Genomic DNA, 22324 nt, shown 5'->3' with positions numbered 1-22324 from the left:
GAAGCGAATAGTGGAAATGAAGTCTGTAAGCACTATGAGATTGCTACTTCTGACCATGGTTAGTTTACAAAATATATATATATATATATATATACACACACACACACACAGTGTGTGTGAATGTGTGTGTGTGTGTGTGTATGTGTAAATCAGGGTTTAAAATTTTTAGCTCAAGACAAGGCCAAAAAAAACAGAAAGCTTCTGTCACTGCATTCAAAATATTTTCTAATCCCCTGTAATTTCAGGGTCATTGTTTTTTAAAAAACGACTAAAGTTAACTACTCAGGGTCCAAAATAATAGTTGATACTCACAGATTCTGTAGGGCTGTTATATGAAACTTAGAATGTCAAATGAAGAAAAAAGTGACCAGAGATTTGGAAGATGATATTTAGTGAATTCCAATGATTCTGAATACTCTGTACCTTCAAATTTTACTGTTTTCTCTGCTAGCGGAACCAGCTTCCTGTCTGAGATCAGCCTCCTGTTTCTGGAAGACCCTGCAGTGAAACAATTACCTTTCAAAGGGTTGCTGCTTCTCTCCCCACATTTCAGAAACTACAGACTTGTTATAAAAGTCAATTGCCAGTTTCTTCTAAGCTTACAGTAGGAGAAGAGAACATATAAACCAAAAGAATTACAATAATTTTGTCAATTTATATTTAAAAATTGGGGAATAAATGTAAGAATGGATCTTGAGGATGTTGTAACAATACGATTCAGGGGTGTTGCTGAACAGGCCATGTATCTGGACACCATGTGAAAGTTTATCATGCTTACTGGATTAGGTAAGAAGGATACAGCTAATACCCAACAAGAAACATGCTTGTCCTTACAAAAATTCAGAATTCAGGGCCATGCCATCCCGATGAAATTTTTAGTCATCTCAGTCTTGATAAATCGTCCCTTCCAACATGACAGATAAGTTGCTGTACTTTACCCTACACCACTAAAGAAAAAAGACACGACTCTCGTTGGGTGTTTTAGGATTCTGTAGACAACGTGTACCATATTTGAACATGCTGCTTCTAATCATTTACTGAGAATCCCAAAGCCACAGGACTGGAGTGAGGATCAGAGTAAGCAATTGCTTTGCAGGGAGTGGAAACTTCACAAAATACTCAGCCAGTCGAACCTTGTGAAGTGAATTATGCAAAGATGCTCAAAGTGTTTATCATGAGTCAGGGTACAATATACAATCACCATTCCTTTGATGCAAAGTAATGCCCTCTTCCACAAATGACTGTTTTCACTCTGAGAACCAATTGCTGGCTTACTATTAAAGTTATACACATTGACAAATTTTACATTTTAGTCTTTTCTTCTTTCCACGTTATTTTATATGAGGTATATATATTTTTATTTAGATTTCTCATTTTTTTCTTTAAATTAAAGAATGTGAAGGTAATTTGTAATGAACTCGAAGTGAAATAATTTTTACATAGAGATGGATATAGTGACTGATGGGAGTCTGTGTCTTTTTTTAGGGGGTTAGGGATATACTCACACATCTTCACTTGTATAAGTCTGTTAGACAAGGAAAGAAATCAGATAACCAAAAAATCTAACATCATGTTAGAGGGTGTCTTAGTCTGTTCTGGCAGCTATAACAAAACATCATAAACTGTGTGGCTTACTACAACAGAAATTTGTTTCTCACAAGTCCGGCCCCTGGGAAGTCCAAGATCAAGGAGCCAGCAGATTTGGTGTCTGGAGAGGGCCTGATGTATGTTTCACTGACAACAACTTCTTGCTGTATCCTCACATGACAGAAGGGGCAAATGAGCTTCCTTGGGTCTCTTTTATAAGGGTACTAATTCCATTCATGAGGTTTCCACTGTCATGACCTAATCACGTCCCAAAGGCCCCATCACCAAATACCACCACATTGGGCAATAGGTTTCAATGTATGAATTTGGGGGACAAATCGGGCACAAACATTTGGACTGCAGCAGAGGGATTCCTGTTGTTCCTTTTATTATTGAGTTTAAATATAAATAGAAATATTTCTTAGATGTCAGTAATCCCATAGGGAAGACAATCAGACATGGTTTGCAGATACTTAACACTACCCGAATTATTCTAAACTCTCCCTGCATCACAGGCATTAGAAACCCTAAAAACTACAATTTCCAGATCCTTATCAGTAGAGTTCCAGTTTAGATTTTTATAATAACAGGCATCTGTATGAAATTACATACGTAGAAGTCACTTTTCTTTTCTAGTAGTGGCTGATATATACGTAGCTAGGCAATAGATGTAACTTTCAGAGGCATCCTGAAGAGCTTCTTCAAATCACCTTCTTCAGTTTGTAGATGGCTGAATTCAGAGACAGTTTGCACTTTCAGATTTCCCTAAAGCCAGCAGTGGTTCTCTCTGATTTTTATTCACCCGGTTTTATATAAGAACCTAGTTTCCTATATGAACTTCTATCTCCTAAAATATTTAGATTCCTAGCTAAACTTTGAGTCATATAGCAATATGGAAGTAAAAAGTGAACACAAATCAATTTAAACCAAGAAGGAAAAAGGCAAAGTTTGCCTAACAATTGCTATACTTCTAACCTAATCCTTAATAATCATGACTTACTCTACCCATTCAATAAACAAACATGCATAATATACTCATATTTTCGTTATCATTTATGAACATTCCCTTAGGGGAAATGTCTCCAAATAACTTTTTTCTCTTCTTTAGATACAGTATAAGATTACATATGATTCAATTCATATGTAATTTGTTGACTCCACATTTGTTCTGGGATTAATTGAAGTGTTACTGAGGCAAATAGGCAAACAGGAAACAAACTATTTTTGAGCAAACTATTTTTGAGTGCTGTAAACACTTTAAAATTTAAATGATCAGGCAGCAAAGAAAATGTATACAATGTTTGTCACAAATTACTCACAATAATCGTTCTGAAACTCAGTTTTCTTACAAGCGAAATAAAAATAGTAATACCTCACAGAGAATGTATAAGAAATAAATGAAAGAATATATGTGCAAATCACATTGTTAACAGTAATTTGCAGTTTAATTATTAGTTACAGTTTTTTGTTACTACTATAATTTGGATTTATAATATCTTCTAACATTTTAATCGTCCTTCAAACAGATGTGTCTTATTATGTAGTGATTTCTTCACTATAAATCTGCCATAATTAAAAGAAAAATGAAGAAGATTTCTTTAGCAATCTTTCTGGGAAGGCTCTTATTAAAGAAATTCTACCAATATCACTGTTAGCAAATAAGAGGTTTCTGAAGATGTATTCTAAATTCGTTTCTCAGCTGTTCATATCTCACCACAGTCCCTCCAAGATGCCAATAACTGTGGCTCTGCCCTTTTTCTTCCCACCTGGCTCTCATGAAGACCAGCTGAATAAACCAGCCAAATATGGCTAGTGAGAAACTAATAATTTTACTTAATGCTCTTTCATCACAGTCATGACCATTCATTTCAAACGGGTCCTTGATGTTGCTGAACTTCCATATTACACTTCTCTTGTCTACCATCTTCGCTGGCTTTCTATGCCTTCTTCTCTCTCGTGAAATTTTGACACCACCTCCTTCATTCTTGAAAGCTTAGATCTTATTTAACTTAAAAAAACAGAAATAAAACTATCTGGGGAGAATTTCCACCAGCTCCCACCATGTCTACACTGTAACAGGTTTTGAATGCTTGCTTTCTGCTGTCTCTTTTTATTTTAGGAGTAAACAATCCTTATTCCTAACAGAGGCCTCCCCAGTTTCTATACTAAATACCATTTCTTTTTGACCTTCTCAGTGACTGGAGTTCAGTAATTCTCTAAAAACTCAATTCATCTTTCCCTATTGGATCATTCATATCAGTATATCAGTACACAAACATACTATTTGTTCTTCCATGTTAAAATAAAATGAAACAAAAAGCTTCCAATGAAAGTTCAGTCTTCAGTTACTGCACCACTTCTCTGCTCTTCTGTAAACTCTTCATGAGAATTGACAGTGCTATCTTCAAGTCCTCTCTTCTCACTCTCTCTTAAATCTCCTTTAATGAATGTTTGCCTTTAGCCACTCCACCAAAACGTGTCTTGCCAAAGAGCTGATGCCTTAACCTTGTAAAATCTTTGTAAATCTCAGTTCTCATCCCACTGAGGTATGTTTGATAAATCCTTCCTTACACAATTTTTTACTTGGATTCTAGGGCCTTGTCTTCTACAGACTTTCTCTCTATCACACTGACCTCCTTTTTTGTGGTTCATTATCATTTTGTCAACTCCTTAATATTAGAACTTTGCCTTGGAACATGTGTTAGTTTTCCAGAGCTGCTGTGACAAAGTATCACCAACTAGGTTATTTAAACAACAGAGATGTAATATCTCTCAGTTCTGGAACCTAGAAGTCCAAGATGAAGATCAAGGTGTTGGCAGCGTCTATTCCTTCTGGGGACTGTGAGAATCTGTTCCCTAACTCTTGTCTAGCTTCATGTGGTTGCTGGCAATCTTAGGTGCTCCTTGCCTTCTGCTGCATCACCTTAATTTTCCCATGGCCTCCTTCCTGTGTGTCTGTGTCCAAATGTCCCCCTTTCATAAAGACGCCAGTCATATTGGATCAGGGCCCACCCTATTCCTGTCTGATCTCATCTTAATAAATTATATTATTGCTGATTCTATTTTCATGTGAAGTCACATTCTGAGGAACTGAGGGTTAATTAACATACAAATTTAGGAAGACATGATTCAACCCATAGCAAACCACTTCTTTTCTCTTTACTACACCTTCCCTTTCCTAAATATATATTTTTCTATATTTCATCTAGATTTATGGTTTTAATTATGTCTATACTCTGAAGACTATATAATTTATGCCTCAGGCTGAAATTCTTCACCGAATTCAGATTCATATATCTAAATATATTTCCAATATTTTTGTTTAACAGGCATCTTAAGCAAGCCGTCTTGTGAAATAAGTTATTGTGTAATCCCAAGACAGGAAAATAGCACAGAACAAAATAAGCACCCCAAATATCCCCCATATGTCCCTTCCTAATCATTATTTTCTTCCTCCCCAGTGGTAACCAATAGTCTGACTTTAATAGTGTTCACACTTTTTCTTCTCAAATTATGCATACACAAGCAATATAGTTTAGTATTTCTATTTTTGAATTGCATATAAATAAAATTATTCATGATATATTCTATTGTATCTCAATTCTTCTCTCCAAAATTAGATGGTTAAGATTTGTTCATGTTGTTGTTTTCCATTGTGTTTTATTCATCATGAAATAGTATTTTGCATCAAGAATATCTCATGATTTGCTTATTCATTATATTATAGCTAAACCTTTGGGCTGTTTTATGTTTTGTCCGTTACTGCTGCTATGGATATCTGTGAACATGTATCCCTGTGCAAATAAGATGAATTTTATGGGCTATACACATAGGAATATAATACAGTGTCATGAGTATGTACATCTTCACTTCTGAATACTACAAAATATTTTTCAATGTTGTTCTATCAAAGTTTGGTCAGGAAAACCACCTATGAATGGTTGATATTTTAAAAACTGCCTTTCAAAGTATCAGTAGTAGAAGGAATTAGGAAACTGAAAATCTACCCAAACAACTACTTCCATAGGATTCTCATGCTAATAATTGGTTCAGAAAACTGCAGGATGTTGAAATGTGAACAAGAGACATAAAACTACAGCCTCCTTAGAAAAATAGTATAAAACACTTAAAAACTTAAGAAAAAGTGAGAAATGAGATGTTTGGCAGATAAAAGAATTCCAAGAAAATATTACCCCAAAGGAGAAAGAATTTAACAAAGCAGTATTAAACAGTGTTGTGTATTTATTGTCTTAATGGCCCTAAAGAATGGCCTCTCTTTTTCTGTGACCTTTTACCTTCAATTTTGTAGTCTCCCAATCTGGCACTGAGCTGTGCCACGTGAATTGCTTTAAACAATGAGAAGTTGAAAATATATCAACAGAGGCTTGATAAAATTCTAGTGTGTTTTTCTGATTGCTCTGTAACCCTTTTGCTGCTGCTATGAGAACAAGCTTTTTATACTATTGAAGAATGAGAGATCACATGAGCAAATATGAGGGTACTTCAAAAAGTTGATGGAAAGATTCATATTATCTTTTAATTCTATTTTTCCATGAACTTTTTGAAGAACCCTTGTATAAGACATTCCAGATGAGCTGTAATATTCTTGCTAACCTCCAGTGTTCCTGCCAGCTTAGCAAAGACACAAGCAAGAGCCCAGTTCAGATTACCCTAACCTGACCCATACTGCAAAACTGGGCTGCTGATCCATGAGTTTATTTTAAAGTGCTAAGTTTTGTAGTTGTTTATTATATTATGTTATTATTGGAATAAATAACTGATACAAGCACCATGAAGAAAACATGCAAAATCTCAGACATTTTAAAATAACAGGAAGATGTGAAATGGAAAGGTATAAAATAGACTGGAAATTGATTTTTGCTCAGGATTGCTTTGGCTATTCATGGTATTTTGTTATTCTGTATAAATGACTGGATAGCTTTTTCCATCTCAGAGAAAAATGTCATTGGAATTTTGATGGGGATTGCATTGAATCTGTAGATAACTTTGGGTAATATGTACATTTTCACAATGTTAATTCTTCCAGTCCAACAACATGGGATATCTTTCCATCTTCTTGTGTCCTCCTTAATTTCTCTCAACAGGGGTTTGTTTTACTCCTAAGTATTTTACTTTTTTGGTGGCTATTGTAAATGGGCTAGCTTTTTTTATTGCTTTTTCTGCATGTTCACTGGTATAGAATAGAAATGCTACTGCTTTTTGTGTGTTGATTTTTGTATCCTGAAACTTTGCTGAAGTCATTAATCAACTCTAGGAGTTTTTTTATAGAAGCTTTTGGCTGTTCAATATATAGGATCATATCATCTGCAAAAAGGGACAGCTTGACTTCATCCCTTCCAATATGAATGACCTTTATTTCCTTCTCTTCTATGATTGTTCTGGCTAGTACTTCCAACACTATGTTGAATAGGAGTGGTGAGAGTGGGCATCCTTGTCTAGTTCCTGTTTTTAAGGGAAAAGCCTTCAACTTTTCCCTGTTTAGGATAATATTGGCAGTGGGCTTATTGTATATGGCTTTAATTATGTTGAGATACTTTCTGTCAATGCCTAACTTGTAGAGACTCTTAACCATGAAAGGATATTGAATTATGTCAAATGCTTTTTCGCCATCAATAGAAATGATCATGTGGTTTTTGTCATTGCTTTTATTAATGTAGTGTTTCATATTTATTGATTTGCATATGTTAAACCAACCTTGCATCCCTGGGATGAATCCCACTTGATCATGGTGTATAATTTTCCATATGTGTTGTTGTATTCTGTTAGTTAGTATTTTATTCAGGATTTTAGCATCTGTATTCATCAAGGATATTGGCCTGTAGTTTTCTATTTTTGATACATCTTTGGCTGGTTTTGTACTGTTTTTCATGTTACTATTTAATTTAGTTCTGCTCTTATCTAAATTATTTCTTCCCATCTGCTAACTTTAGGTATGAATTGTTCTTGTTTTTCTAGATCTTTAAGGTGAAGTGTTAGGTGGTTTATCTGCCATCTTTCCATTCTTCTAAAGTTAGCATTTAATGAAATAAATTTCCCCCTTAATACTGCTTTTGCAGTATCCCGCAGGTTTTGGTATGATGTGTCATTATTTTCATTAGTTTCAAGAACTTTTTGATTTCCTATTTAATTTATTCTTGGACCCACATGTCATTAAGTAGAATGCTGTTTAATTTCCATGTGTTTGTATAATTTTCAGAGTTTCATTTATTTTTGATTTCTAATTTTAATCCATTGTGATTGGAAAAAAATACATGGAATAATTCCAATTGTTTTGAATTTGTTAACACTTGCTTGGGACCTAACATGTGAAATATACTGGAGAATGTTCCATATGATGATGAGAAGAATTAATATTCTGAGGTTGTTGGATGAAATGTTCTGTAGATATCTGCCTAATCCGATTGGTCTAAAGTGTTGTTCAGACCTTGTTTTTCTCTGTTGATTTTTTGCCTAGATGATCTGTCCAATGATGAGAGTGGGGTGTTCAGGTCCCCCAGTATTATGGTGTTATTGTCTATCTCTTTCTTTAGATCTAATAGTGTTTGTTTTGTAAATCTGGCTGCTCTGACATTAGGTGCATATATATTTATGATTGTTATGTCTTCTTGATGGATAGATCCTTATCATCATTATATACTGGCCTTCTTTATCTCTTTTATGGTTTTTGCTTTAAAGTCTATTTTATCTAATATAAGAATAGCTACTCCAGCTCATTTTTCATTTCCATTTGCATGATATAACTTTTTCCATCCTTTCACTCTTAGTCTATGTGTGTCTTTACAGGTCAAGTGAGTCTCTTGAAGACAATATATTGTTGGGTCCATCTTTTTAATCTAGACAATCAGTTGTGTGTTTTGAATGGGGAATTTAATCCCTTTACATTTAGAATTATTATTGAAAGGTATTCATTTACTGCTAGCATTTTACTGATTTTTGTTTAGATGTCTTAAGCATTTTTTGTTCCTTTCTTTCTAATTTTCTATTTGTCTTCTATATTTGTTTGTTTGTTGGGTTGATAGGGAAACTATTTTTTTTTCTCTTTTGTTAGCATTTTTGTTTTGCTGGTAGGTATTGTTCTTTCTTGCGTATTCATGGCAGTGATGGTTGTTTTTGTGATATCAAACCCAGTACCTCCTTGAGAATTTCTTGTAGGGCTGGTCGAGTGGTAGTGAACTCCCACAGTTTTTTTTTGTTTGTTTTTTTTTTGGTTTTTTGGGGTTTTGTTTGTTTGTTTGTTTTTCTGAGAAATATACTATTTGCCCTTCATTTTAGAAGGATAGCCTTGCTGGGTAAAGTATTCTTGGCAGGCATTTTGTGTCCTTTAGTGTTTGGAATGTATCATCCCATTCTTTTCTGGATTTTAGGGTTTCTGATGAAAAGTCTGATGTTTTCTGATTGGGACTCCCTTATAAGTGAATTGCTGCTTCTCTCTTGCAGCTTTTAAGATTCTCTCTTTGTCTTTGAGCTTTGTCAGTTTGATTATCACATGTCTCGGAGAGGACCTTTTAGGGTTGAATGTGTTTGGTGATCTTTGGGCTTCCTGAATTTGGAGATCTGTGACTTTCCCTATACCTGGGAAGTTTTCTGGTATTATTTCATTGAATATGTTTTCAATGCCATTTCCTTTTTCCTCCCCTTCTGGAATAACCATGATTTGGATATTTGAGTGCTTAAGGTTGTCAATTGTCTCTCTTAAATTTCTTCAATTTTTTTGATTCTTTTTTACTTTTTTCTGTTCTGCCTGTGATAATTCAAACAGCCTGTTTTCAAGGTCAGAAATTCTCTCTTCTGCTTGTTCAAATCTACTGGTTAAACTCTCTGTTGTGTTTTTTATTTAGTTGAATGAATCCTTCAGCTCCACAAGCTCAGATACCTTCTTTTTCAAGGCATTGACTCCTTTGTACATCTCTTCTTTCAGATCCTGTATATTTTTTCACATTTCATTATGTTGTCTAACTGAGTTTTCTTGTATGTCATTTAGTTTCCTTAGAATAGTTACTCTAAATTCCTTGTCTGTCATTTCAAAGACTTCCTGTTCTATAGGATCTGGTTCTTAAGAATTATTAGTTTCCTTTGGTGGCAATGTACTTTCTTGATTTTTCATATTTCTGGTATCTTTCCTTTGGTGTTGTGTCATTTTGGCTGGGGGTATCACAGTCCACTTGTTTCACCCTGATGTCTGGCTTGGATCCTGAATGGACTGCCACTTCTGGGCAGCAGAAACTAGCCTGGGAGAGAAGTCCCACCCTGCCTGCTTTCTCCAGCATGGCTGGCTCAGGGTGTGGGGTCCCCAAGCCTCTTAGGACTCTGCTGGTGGCAGGGATGGCCTGGTCCAGAAGTCACACCATGCCTGCCTTCTCCAGCTCAGCTGTGTCAGGATGTGTGGGCTCTGAGACCCTTAAGTCACTTCCAGAGTTGGGACTGGCCTGGGCCAGAAGACCCACCCCACCTGTCTTTACTGGGACAGCTGGCTTGGGGTGTGGGAGCCCCGAGGTTAAGACTATCCTGGTGGCAGGACAGCCTGGGCTGGAAGTACCCCACCAACTGCCTTCTCCAGGATGGCTGGTTCAGGGTATGGGAGCCTCAAGGCTTCAATGTCTCTCTTGGCAGTGGGACTGGCCTGGGCTGGAAGTCCTGCCTCTCCTGACTTCTCCAGTCTGGCAGGCTTGGTGCTTGTGGGCCCAGAAGCTCTAAAGTCTCTCTATGGAATGGGGAGCAACCTGAACTGGGGTCACACAGTGGGCAGTTCCTGCCCACTCCAGTGTAGATCTCAGGTCCTCTGTCGCTGCTTCTCAATAGCTGCAAATTGGCCCATGTGTGGGAGAGAGCGGCACCAGAAAATGACTACTCTGCCATCTTGACCAGAACTCCTCTCCCCTGATTTATTTATTGGTTCAGGAAGTATATTTCATTATTTCATCCATTTTGAGTTGATTTTAGTATACAGTGAGAGGTATGGGTCTAGTTTCATTCTCCTACATATGAATATCGAGTTTTTCCAGCCCCATTTGCCAAAGAATTAGTCTGTTCCACAGTGTGTAGACTTGGTGCCTTGGTCAAAGATCAGATGGCTGTAGGTGTATTAGTTGATTTCTTGGTTCTCTATTCTATTCCATTGATCCATGTGTCTGTTTTTATGACAGTACCATGCTGATTTGATTATTACAGCTTTGCAGTATAGTTTAAAGACAGGTAGTTATGCCTCCAGCTTTATTTATTTATTTATTTATTTGCTCAGGATTGCTTTGGCTATTTGTAGTTTTTTGTTTTTCCAAATAAATGTCTTGATAGCTTTTTTTTCTTCCATTTCTGAGAAAAATGTCATTGGAATTTTGATGGGGATTGCAGTGAATCTGTAGATCACTTTGGGTAATATGGACATCTTAACAATGTTAATTTTTCCAATCCAACAACATGAGAGGATTTTTTTCCATCTTCTTGTGTCTTCTTTAATTTCTGTCAACCGTAGTTTATAGTTCTCATTGTAGAGATTTTTCAAATCCTTGGTTAACTTTATTACTAAGTTTTGTTTGGTTGGTTGGTTGGTTTCTTTTTTTGGGGGGTGGCTATTGTAAATGGGCTTGCTTTCTTGATTTCTTTTTCTGCATGTTCACTATTGGAGAATAGAAATGCTAGTGATTTTTGTGTGTTGATTTTGTATTTTGCTACTTTGCTGAAATCATTTATCAACTCCAAGGGGTTTTTTGTAGAGGCTTTAGGCTGTTCAATATAAAGGATCATAACATCCACAAACAGGGACAGTTTGACTTCATCTTTTCCAATCTGGATGCCCTTTATTTCCTTCTCTTCTCTGATTGCTTTGGCTAATACTTCCAACACTATATTGAATAGGAGTGGTGAGAGTGCGCATCCTTGTCTAGTTCCTGTTCTTAAGGGAAAAGCTTTCAACTATTCCCCATTCAGGATGATATTGGCAGTGGGCTTATCATAATATGGCTTTAACTGTGTTGAGATACTTTTCATCTATACCTAACTTGTAGAGAGTCTTTATTATGAAAGAATATTGAATTTTTTCAAATGCTTTTTCAGCATCTATAGAGATGATCACATAGTTTCTGTCTTTGATTTTATTGATGTGGTGTAACACATTTTTGAATGTTGAACCAACCTTGCATCCCTGGAATGAATCCCACTTGATCATGGTGTATAATTTTGTCTATGTGTTGCTGTATCCTGTTAGCTAGTATTTTTTTTGAGGATTTTTGCATCTATATTCATCAAGGATATTGGCCTGTAGGTTTTTGTTGTTGTTGTACCTTTGTCAGGTTTTGGTATCAGGGTGATGTTTGCCTCATAGATTGAGTTTGGGAGAATGGCCTCTGTTTCAGTCTTTTGGAATAGTTTGTAGAGAACTGGTATCAATTCCTCTTTGAAGGTTTGCTATAACTCTGCAGTGAACGCATCCAGTCCTTGGCTTTTCTTTGTTGGGAGCCTTCTAATAACAGCTTCAATCTCTTCTATTGTTATTGGTCTGTTCAGATTTTCTATATCTTCTTGGCTCAGTTTTGGTAGTTTCTATGTGTCCAGAAATTTATCCATTTCTTCCAGATTTTCAAATTTGTTGGCATATAGTTGTTTATAGTAGACTCTAATGAGTACTTGTATTTCTGAGGTATCAGTTGTAATGCCACTTTTTTCATTTCTAATTTTTGTTATTTTCATCTTTGCAGCCAGATGTATAAAGCAAACACTATTTGACCTAAATAATGAGATAGACTCTAACACCATAATAGCAGGGGACCTGAAAATCCCACTCTCAACATTGGACAGATCATCTAGGAAAAAAATTAATAAAGAAACAAAAGATCTAAACAAAACTTCAGACCAATAGGACTTGGCAGATATTAACAGAACATTCCATCCAACAACCTCAGAATATTCATTTCTCTCCTCAGCAAATGGAACATTCTCCAGGATAGACCACATGTTAGGTCAAAAATCAAGTCTCAACAAATTTGAAAAAATTGGAACTATTCCATGTAGTTTTCAGATCACAATGAATTACAATTAGAAATCAATAACAAACAAAACTCTGGAAACTACACAAACACATGGAAATTAAACAACATTCTACTTAATGACATACAGGTCCAAGAAGAAATTAAATAGGATATCAAAAAATTTCTTAAAATTAATGAAAATAATGACACATCATACCAAAACCTGTTGGACACTGCAAAAACAGTATGAGAGAGGAAATTTATCACATTAAATGCTTGCTTCAGAAGAATGGAAAGATGGCAAGTAAACAACCTAGCACTTCACCTTAAAGAACTAAAAAAACAAGAACAATCCAAACCCAAAGTTAGTAGATGGAAATAAATAATTAAGATCATAGCAAAACTAAATGAAATAGAAACCCAAAAACAATACAAAAGATAAATGAAAAAAAAAAAAGTTGGTTGTTTGCTTGTGTCTTTAATTTATTCAGCAATGCTTTATAGATTTCAATATATGATTTTTACTTTCTTGGATAATTTTTTGCTATTTTATTCTTTTTTATGCTATTGTAAATGGTTTTGTTTTCTTAATTTCCTTTTCAGATTGTTCATTGTTAATGTATGGAAATGTAACTGATTTCTGTATGTTGATTTTGTATTCAGCAACTTTGCTGAATTTGTTTACTTATTATTTTTAAAAGTGTTTTTGTTTAATTATTAGTTGTTTCTACACATAATTTCATGTCATCTTTGAACAGAGATAATTTTACCTTTTCCTTTCCAGCTTGGATGACTTTTATTTTTTTTCCTTACCTAATTGCTGTGGTTATGAATTTCAGAGATACGTTGAATAAAAATGGTGAAAGAAGACATCCATGCCTTGTTCCAGATCTTAAAGGCAAAATTTTTAGACTTTCTCCATTGACTAGAATATTAGCTGTGGGATTTTTATATATGGAGTTTATTATTTTGAGGTATTTTGTTTCTATTCCTTGTTGATTATGGGGTTTTTTTATTATAAAAAGATATAAAATTGTTTCAAATGTTTTTTTCTCAAATGAGTTGACCATAAGATTTTTGTCTTTCATTCTGTTTTTTTTTTTTTTTTTTTCTTAATTTTATTTTGTCGATATACAATGTGGTTGATTATTGTGGCCCATTACCGAAACCTCCCTCCCTCCTCCCTCTTCCCCCCTCCCACCCAACAATGTCCTTTCTGTTTGCTTGTCGTATCAACTTCAAGGAATTGTAGTTGTTATGTCTTCCTCCCCCCCCCAGTTTGTGTGTGTGTGTGTGTGTGTGTGTGTGTGTGTGAATTTATTTATTTATTTTTAGCTCCCACCAATAAGTGAGAACATGTGGCATTTCTCTTTCTGTGCCTGACTTGTTTCACTTAACATAATTCTCTCAAGGTCCATCCATGCTGTTGCAAATGGTAGTATTTCATTCGTTTTTATAGCTGAGTAGTATTCCATTGTGTAGATGTACCATATTTTCTGTATCCACTCATCCGATGATGGACATTTGGGCTGGTTCCAACTCTTGGCTATTGTAAAGAGTGCTGCGATGAACACTGGGTAACAGGTATACCTTCGACTTGATGATTTCCATTCCTCTGGGTATATTCCCCGCAGTGGGATAGCTGGGTCATATGGCAGATCTATCTGCAATTTTTTGAGGAACCTCCATACCATTTTCCTTAGAGGCTGCACCATTTTGCAGTCCCAAGAACAATGTATGAGAGTTCCTTTTTCTTCGCAACCTTGCCAGCATTTATCGTTCGGAGTTTTTTGGATTTTAGCCATCCTAACTGGGGTGAGATGGTATCTCAGTGTAGTTTTGATTTGCATTTCCTGGATGCTGAGTGATGTTGAGCATTTTTTCATATGTTTGTTGGCCATTTGTATATCTTCCTTAGAGAAATGCCTACTTAGCTCATTTGCCCATTCTGTTAATGTAATGTTCAACATTGATTGATTTTTCCTGTTGAACTATTCTTGAATTTCAGAAATAAATCCCACTTGGTCATGGTGCATATCCTTTTAGTGTTGTGTTCAATTTGGTTTGCTAGTATTTTGTTGAGGATTTTTGCATCAATATTCTTTAGGTAAATTGATCTGTCATTTTCTTTTCTTGTAGTATCTTTCATTGGCTTAGTATTACAGTGATGCTGGACTTATAGAATAAATTTTGGAGTGTTTCCTCATCTTCAATTTTTTAGAAGAGTTACAAAAGGATTCATGTTAATTCTTCTTTAAATGTTTGATATAATTCCCTATTAAAACCATATGGTCTTGGGTTTCTCTTTGTTGGGATGATTTTATCTCGTTACTAGGTACAGGTTCGTTTTTTCCATTTCTTTTATTCACAGTCTTGGTAGGTTGTATGTTTCCAGTAATTTATTTATATCTTTTAAGTTATCCAATTTGTTGCTGTATAACCATTCATATTGTTCTCTTACAATCCTTTCAGTTTCTGTGACATCATTTGCAATGTCTCCAATTGCATTTCCAGTTTTAGTTTTATGGGCCTTTTCTATTTTTCTCTTAGTCTAGCTCAGAGTTTGTCTTTTCTCTATTTTATTTGTCTCTTCTCTCATGTTTATTATTTCCTTCTCCCAGCTAACTTTTCTTCCTTTTTTTAGTTTCTTGAAGTGTAAAGCTAAGTTGTTGATTTCAGATCTTTCTTTTTCAATGTAAGTATTACAGCTATAAATGTCCCTCTTAACACTCTTTCTCTGCATCCAATTAATTTTGTTATGTTGTAGTCTTGTTTTCATTTACTCAACATATTTTCTAATTTACTTTGTAGTTTCCTCTTTGAACCACAGGTCATTTAAGAGTGTCTTAATTTCCACATCTTTGTGAATTTCACAATTTTTCTTCTGTTATTGATTACTAGTTTCATTTTATAGCCATAGCAAGATATTCTTGGTATAACTTCAGTATTTTTAAATTTGTTAAGATCTCTTTTGTGGCCTAACATGTGGTCTGTCCTAGATAATGTTCCATGTGCACTTGAGAAGAATGTATATTCTGCTGATGTTTGATAGAGTCTTCCTTGTATTAGGGTACTTTGAAAAGTTCATGCAAAAAACTTGTATTATCTTTTAATTTTGTTTTTCCATGAACTTTTTGAAGTAAGTTCTCTTTGTAAGTCTGTTAGGTCCTTTATCAAAGAGCTTTATATTTTCATATGGATTCATGTTGATGTCTGGCATCCTTTTGCTTCAACTTGAATGCTTTCAAAATTCTCTCTTTGTCTTTGACTTGGCAGTTTGATTATAATGTGTTTGGTGTAGGGGTTTGGGGGATTATACTAGTGAGTTCATTGATCTTCTTCAGTTTGTATATAATAATTTTTACTCAAATTTGTGAAGATTTTGGCCATGATTTCTTCAAATTAACTCTTTGCTTCTTTCTTTCCCTCTTCTCATTCTGTGATTTCCAAATGCATATATTTGTCTCCTTGATGATGTTTCACAAATCCCTTAGTCTCTCTTCTTATTTTTTTTTTCTGTTCGCTCCCCTGACATGATAATTCTAAATAACTTGTCTTCACATTTGCTGATTCTTTGTTTGGCCTGAACAGTCTGTTGTTGAATCCCTCTAGGTAATTCTTCAATTCAGTTACTGTATTTTTAATTTCTGAATTTTTATCTAGTTCTTCTATTGTCTAATTCTATTGATATTCTCATTTTTTATGCATTGTTTTTATGATTTTATTTAGTTTTCTATCAGTTTTCTTTTAGCTCATTGGGTATCTTTAAGGAAGTTGTTTTCATTTCTGTATGAGGCATTCATAGATTTGTTTCTTTAGAGTGAGTTTCTTGAGATTTTTGTTGTTGCTGTTGCTATTGTTGTTGCTTTGATTGGACCACATTCCTCTCTTCTTTTGTGCCTTGGGATCTTTTGTGGAGATTTGAACATTTGGAAAATCAGTCATCTCTTCCAATCTTTACAGACTGACTTTATGCAGGGGAAGACCACCAATCAGCCCACTTAAGGTTCTTGAACCTCTCAAATCTTTTCTGGGGATGTGTCTTCTCTGGACTTGTGTGTGCGCTTTTATTTTAATATATTTAACTGCTTTTAACTGTCTTAATTTCCCTAAGCAACTCATCCTCATTTCTTCTCAGAAGCTTTAAGTTTTGGTGTCTGTTTTATTTCTCTGCCCATAATCTTTTCCTCCCCCTGGCACCTGCCTGCATAACTGCAGACTCCCCACTACCCTAACTTGCTGTGGTACACTTCTGTTGTCATTGCCCTCCCATCCAGTGTCCATACTATGATACAGTTCCTTTTATGTCAGCAATCCTGGCCAGGTGAGCCAGAACATTGTATGTAAATTTCACTCTTTTCCTTCCACCTTGAGGGAGAAGCTGGTAGTTGAGAGTTTTCCTCTTGACCAAGCCACACTATGCAGTGTAAGTAGACCACAAAGAATGGGCAAAATGTGATACTCTTTTACCCTTGATGCAGTCCCTTTCTTTGGTTATGCATAACCTGGCTGCTACAGCCAATTAACTTGTTTCTAGAGTTCTTAGAAAGTTATTTTTTTGCCCATATATTGCTGTTGATTTAGTGTCCCTGTGGGAGAGCAAGAATCCTGAGTGTTCTAGTCCTCCATCGTCTGATGGCACTCTCATTTCTGATTGATCTTTAGGTTCCAGGCAGAAGGAATTAAAAGTGAAACCAGAGCCATAAATGGCTTTGTTAAGGAGTGTTCAATATAGAGCCAATATGCAATGATGGAGAAAGTATTTTTCTTTCATTTATTTTAATATTTATTTTTTTAAAATTTTTTTGCTCTTGGCATTTAAGGAAATCTCTGTCAAATATCTGGCACTAATCACTAAGCTGGTAGGACAGACACTTCAGTGAACACACTGACAGAAATGTACTCTATAAAAATAAATTTTTAAAATTCAGTAAACAAACAAGCTAGATAACCTAATTTCCAGAGTTACTACATTGTAATAATCAAAATGTCCAGTTTTCAACCAAAAAATATTACAAAGCACGAGGCAAAAAAATTATGGCCCTTTTACAGGTTAGAAAAAAAAAATGGAATTAATAGAAAGTGTCCATAAGGAAGTCCAAGAATTATTATACTACTATTTAAAGACTTATAACAACTGCCTTAAATATGCTCAAAGGCCTAATAAAACCATCGAAAAGAACAGAAGTAAACCAGAAGAACAATGTATCACATAATAGATACCATTAAAGAAATATAAATTATAAAAAGAGAGAAGAGCAGAAAGATAATCAGAAAAATAATTACTGAAAACTTCCCAAATTTGATAAAATTTATGAATTCTAAAAAATAATGACTGAAAGGTCACTAAATTTGATAGAATTTTTTAATTCCACATAACCAAGTAGGATAAACTGAAAAAGATCCACACAAAAATTTATTGTAATCAAACTGTCAGGATCCCAAAACAAAGAGATAATGTTGAAAGCAGAAAGAGGGAAGCATCTCTTCATATAATCATGAACATCAATAATGTTAATAGCTGTTTTCTCATTAGAAACCAAGGAGGACATAAGGAAGTGAAATGACATATTTAAAGTGCTGGGAAAAAATAAATAAATAAAAGCCTGTCAACTGAGAATTTCACATCCAAGAAAACCATTCTTCAAAAATAAGGAGAAATTTAGACATTTTCAGATAAACAAAAGCTGAGAGACATGCCACCAGTAGATCTCCCCTGCAACTAATGTTGAATGAATTCAGTTTGAATTAAATAGAATGCTAGACAATAATTCAAAGCCAAATGGTGAAATAAATAATGTCAAATAAATGTAACTGCATAAATAAATAAGATTTCAGTATTTTTGTGTTTTGGATTGAAAAATACCTTTTTTTCTATATGTTTTAAGAACAGAAATGCATACATAAAACAATAATTATAAATCTATAATTGAGTAATTTTTCTAAGAAAAAATAACTTCATGAAGAGAGAGAAACAGACCTGTATAAGAGCATATTTCTTGTGTACTATTAAAGATAAATCACTATTAGTTAAAGCTATAATGTTATAAATTTAAGATGTTAATTGTAATCCCTAGAGTAACCACTAAGAAAATAATTAAAAAATTATAAAAGAAAATTAAAATGAAATAATGCAAAAAAATAAATAAATAAAAATAAAGCTATAATGGGATAACTAACAAAAAATATATAGATATAAGAAATGTAGGAAACAAATAGCATTGTGGCAGAAGTAAGTCCTTCCTTACAAGTTACTACTTGGTACTCCATTTAAAGGCAGATATTAGCAGAAGGGATTTTAAAAAATAAAAAATGATTCAACTGTATGTTGTCTAAAAAAGACTCACATTGTACCCAAACACACAAATAGGTTGAAAGTAAAAAAAAAAAAAAAAAATGGAAAATATTTTCCAGGCAAATGGCATGGAAAGATGATCATACTTACAAAGACAAAATACTTTCAAAAACCCTCACAAAAGACAAAGGACATTATATATATAGAAAGAGACCAATTTATCAAGAAGATGTAACAATTATAAATATATATGCACCTCACATAAGTGCTCCCAACTATATGAAGCAAACAGTGACAGGATTGAAGGGAGAAATAAACAGCAACACAAAAACAGTAGTAGACATCTATTCTCCACTTTCAATAATGGATAGAACAACCAAATGTAAGATCAATAAGGAAACAGATGATCTGAGCAACACTAGACCAACTGGGCCTAAGAGATATATACAAAATATCCCAACACAAGAGTAGCAGAATACACATTTTTTTTTCAAGCACACATGCAACATTTTCCAGAATAGACTACATGTTAGGCCACAAAATAAGTCTCAATATAGTTAAGAAGACTGAAATAATATAAATTATCTTCTTTAATGACTATAGAATGTAACTAGAAGTCAATAACAGAAGGAAAATTAGAAAATCCACAAATATGTGGAAATTAAGAAACACACTCTTAAATAACCAATAGGTCAAAAATAAATCACTAGGAAAATTAGAAAATAACTTGAGGGAAACTAAAAAGAAATGCAAACTAAGTGCAAAGCTAGCAGAAGGAAAGAGACAATAAAGATTGGCAACAAATAAATAAAATAGAGAATAGGAAATTAATAGAGCAAGTCAGTGAAAAAAACTTGGTTCTTTGAAAAGGCTATAAAAATTGATAAGTCTTTATCCATACTGAATGAGAAAAAGAGAGAGAATATTGAAATTATTTAACCAGAAATGAAAGAAGAGCAACCCCTGTTAACAGATGACAGGAGCATGGGGACCGTAAGTGCTTAGGACAGCTCCCACTGACATATGGCAAAAAAGTGGGGACTTCAGGAGCCATTGGCAGTCCCTGTTAACAGATGTTAGGATAATAAGGTGCTGTTACATGGGAGGCCAGCCTCTGCTGCAGACAGTGCCACCATGCAGGTGGTCCACCAGAGCCACTATTGCTGCCACAAGTATGGCCTGCCACCACAGCAGCAACCACTACCACCATGCAGGTGGCCCACCAACCACTCAACTAAATTGACACAAATAGGAACCTGGAGAAAGAGGCAAGTGGGTGCAAACCCACAAATGAGTGGCCCAAACTACGGGGGAATTATGCTGCCCCCCAGTGGTAGTGCACCCAAGAGTTAAAGATGTGTGCACAGCCCATGTGACAGCCTTGATCTGGAGAGAGGCACATGCAGAAAACATGCTGAAAACCAGGATGCCCAAATAGAGTAAGGAAGAACATTCCCAATCACCACTAATCCATCTCCCAACTGGCAGAAGGAAGGACTCAGGTGAAGCCTAGGTATGTAGGAAAGAGGAAAGAGAAACCCCAGCCAAGATAACCCATTCAAACTGAGAAGCTACAGTATACTCAAGTTCACCCATCAGAGTAACAAGACTCCAGTTGGGGTGCCAAAGAGATCAGCCAGAGTCACCCATTCTAGCCAAAGGGTGACAGGGCAGTCAGTGCTTCTACTAAGAGCTTAAGAACTTGCCTGCATCCTTGACAACCCAACACAGTGTCACTAACCTCAGCAAGGAATCACTAAGTGCCCCAGTGCCCAGGACACAAAGAAGTTCACATGAAACTCTAACATTGAGTACGGGCAAAGTACTCACATGGAGATGACACTACTGCATCTACTCAGAACCAATACTAAAACACCCTACTCAAAAATCAATATAAAACATATCTGCAGGAGGAAGCCTCTTTCCTCAAAGTCCATTCCAGGGTGATACAAGAAGCAACTGCTCTACTAGATAACCAGACATAAATGTAAGACATTTTGGAAATATGAAAAATTAGAAAATATGACACCAACAAGGGAACACAATTATTCTCAAATTCCAGATCACATAGAGCAGGAAAGCCTTGATATAATAGGAAAAAAATTTAGGGAGCAGTCTTAACAAAGCTCAATGAGATATGAGACGAATCAGTTAGACAACACAATGAAATGAGAAAAACTATCTAGGATATGAAGGAGGAAATTTGATTCATTCAACAAAGTAAAGAACACAACCAAGAGTTTAAGCAGCAGGTTAGAGCCAGCAGAAGAAAGAATTTCTGATCTTAAAGACAGTCTTTTCAAAATAACCCAGGTAGGGGGGAAAATGAAATGAAAAAAGAATCAAAAACACAAAAATTTGAATAAAATCTGAGAGTGTTAGCAGACAACTTTAAGCTCACAAACACCTGAATCAAGGGTGTTCCAGAGAGGAGGAGAAAGGAAAAAATCTTTCAAAACATATTCAATGAAGTAATAGTGGAAAACTTCCCAGGTGTAGGGAGAAACATGGACCTTCAGTGCCAGGAGGCTCAAAGATCTCCAAACAGATTCATTTTGAACAGGTCTTTTCAAGCCACATTATAGTCAAACTGAAAAAACTCAAAGACAAAGAGAGAATTCTAAAAATAGCTAGATAAAAGTATCAAGTCACCTAAAAGGGAGTCCACATCAGACTAGCAGCAGACTTCTCAACAGAAACTCTACATGCCAGAAGAAAATAGGATGATATATTCAAAATACTAAAAGGAAAAAAACTGCCCACCAAGAATACTATACCCAGCAAGGTTATCCTTCAGAAATGAAGGATAAATAGGGTATTTCCAGGACAAAGTAAAACTGTGGGAGTTCGCTACTACACTACAAGTCTTACAAAACATCCTCAAGGGAGTACTGCAACTGGAATCCAACAAAATGATAATCCCTATCATGAATACACAAGAAAGAAAAAAAAATCACTTTTAGAACAAAAATGCAAAGGAGAAAAAGAAAGAAACTGTATCATACCACTTCAAAAAAACACCAAATCCTGAAGACAAACAATAAAAGGGGAAGAAAGGAATAAAACATACTTAAAATATCCAAACAATATTCGATAAAATGCCAGGGGTAACACAATACCTTTCACTAATAACCCTAAATGTAAAGGGATTAAATTCCTCACTCAGAAAGACACAAACTGGCTGATTGGATTAAAAAGCTAGACCCAATTATGTGCTATCTTCAAGAGACACACCACAACTGTAAAAGACACATGCAGACTAACAGTGAAGAGATGGCAAAAGATGTACCATGCATATGAGAACCAAAAACTAGCAGGAGAAGCTATTCTCATATCTGATAAAATACACTTTAGACCAAAATCCATAAAAAGAGACTAGATTTGTCACATAAAACTTACCTGCCCACACCGGGAGCTTCCAGAAGACATACCTTTTACTGATACTTTGAGAAATAGATTT

Source organism: Cynocephalus volans, chromosome 13 (assembly GCF_027409185.1).
Source record: "Cynocephalus volans isolate mCynVol1 chromosome 13, mCynVol1.pri, whole genome shotgun sequence".
Lineage (NCBI taxonomy): Eukaryota > Metazoa > Chordata > Mammalia > Dermoptera > Cynocephalidae > Cynocephalus > Cynocephalus volans.
The sequence above is the reverse complement of the archived record's forward strand: the minus strand, read 5'-3'. Positions refer to the sequence as shown.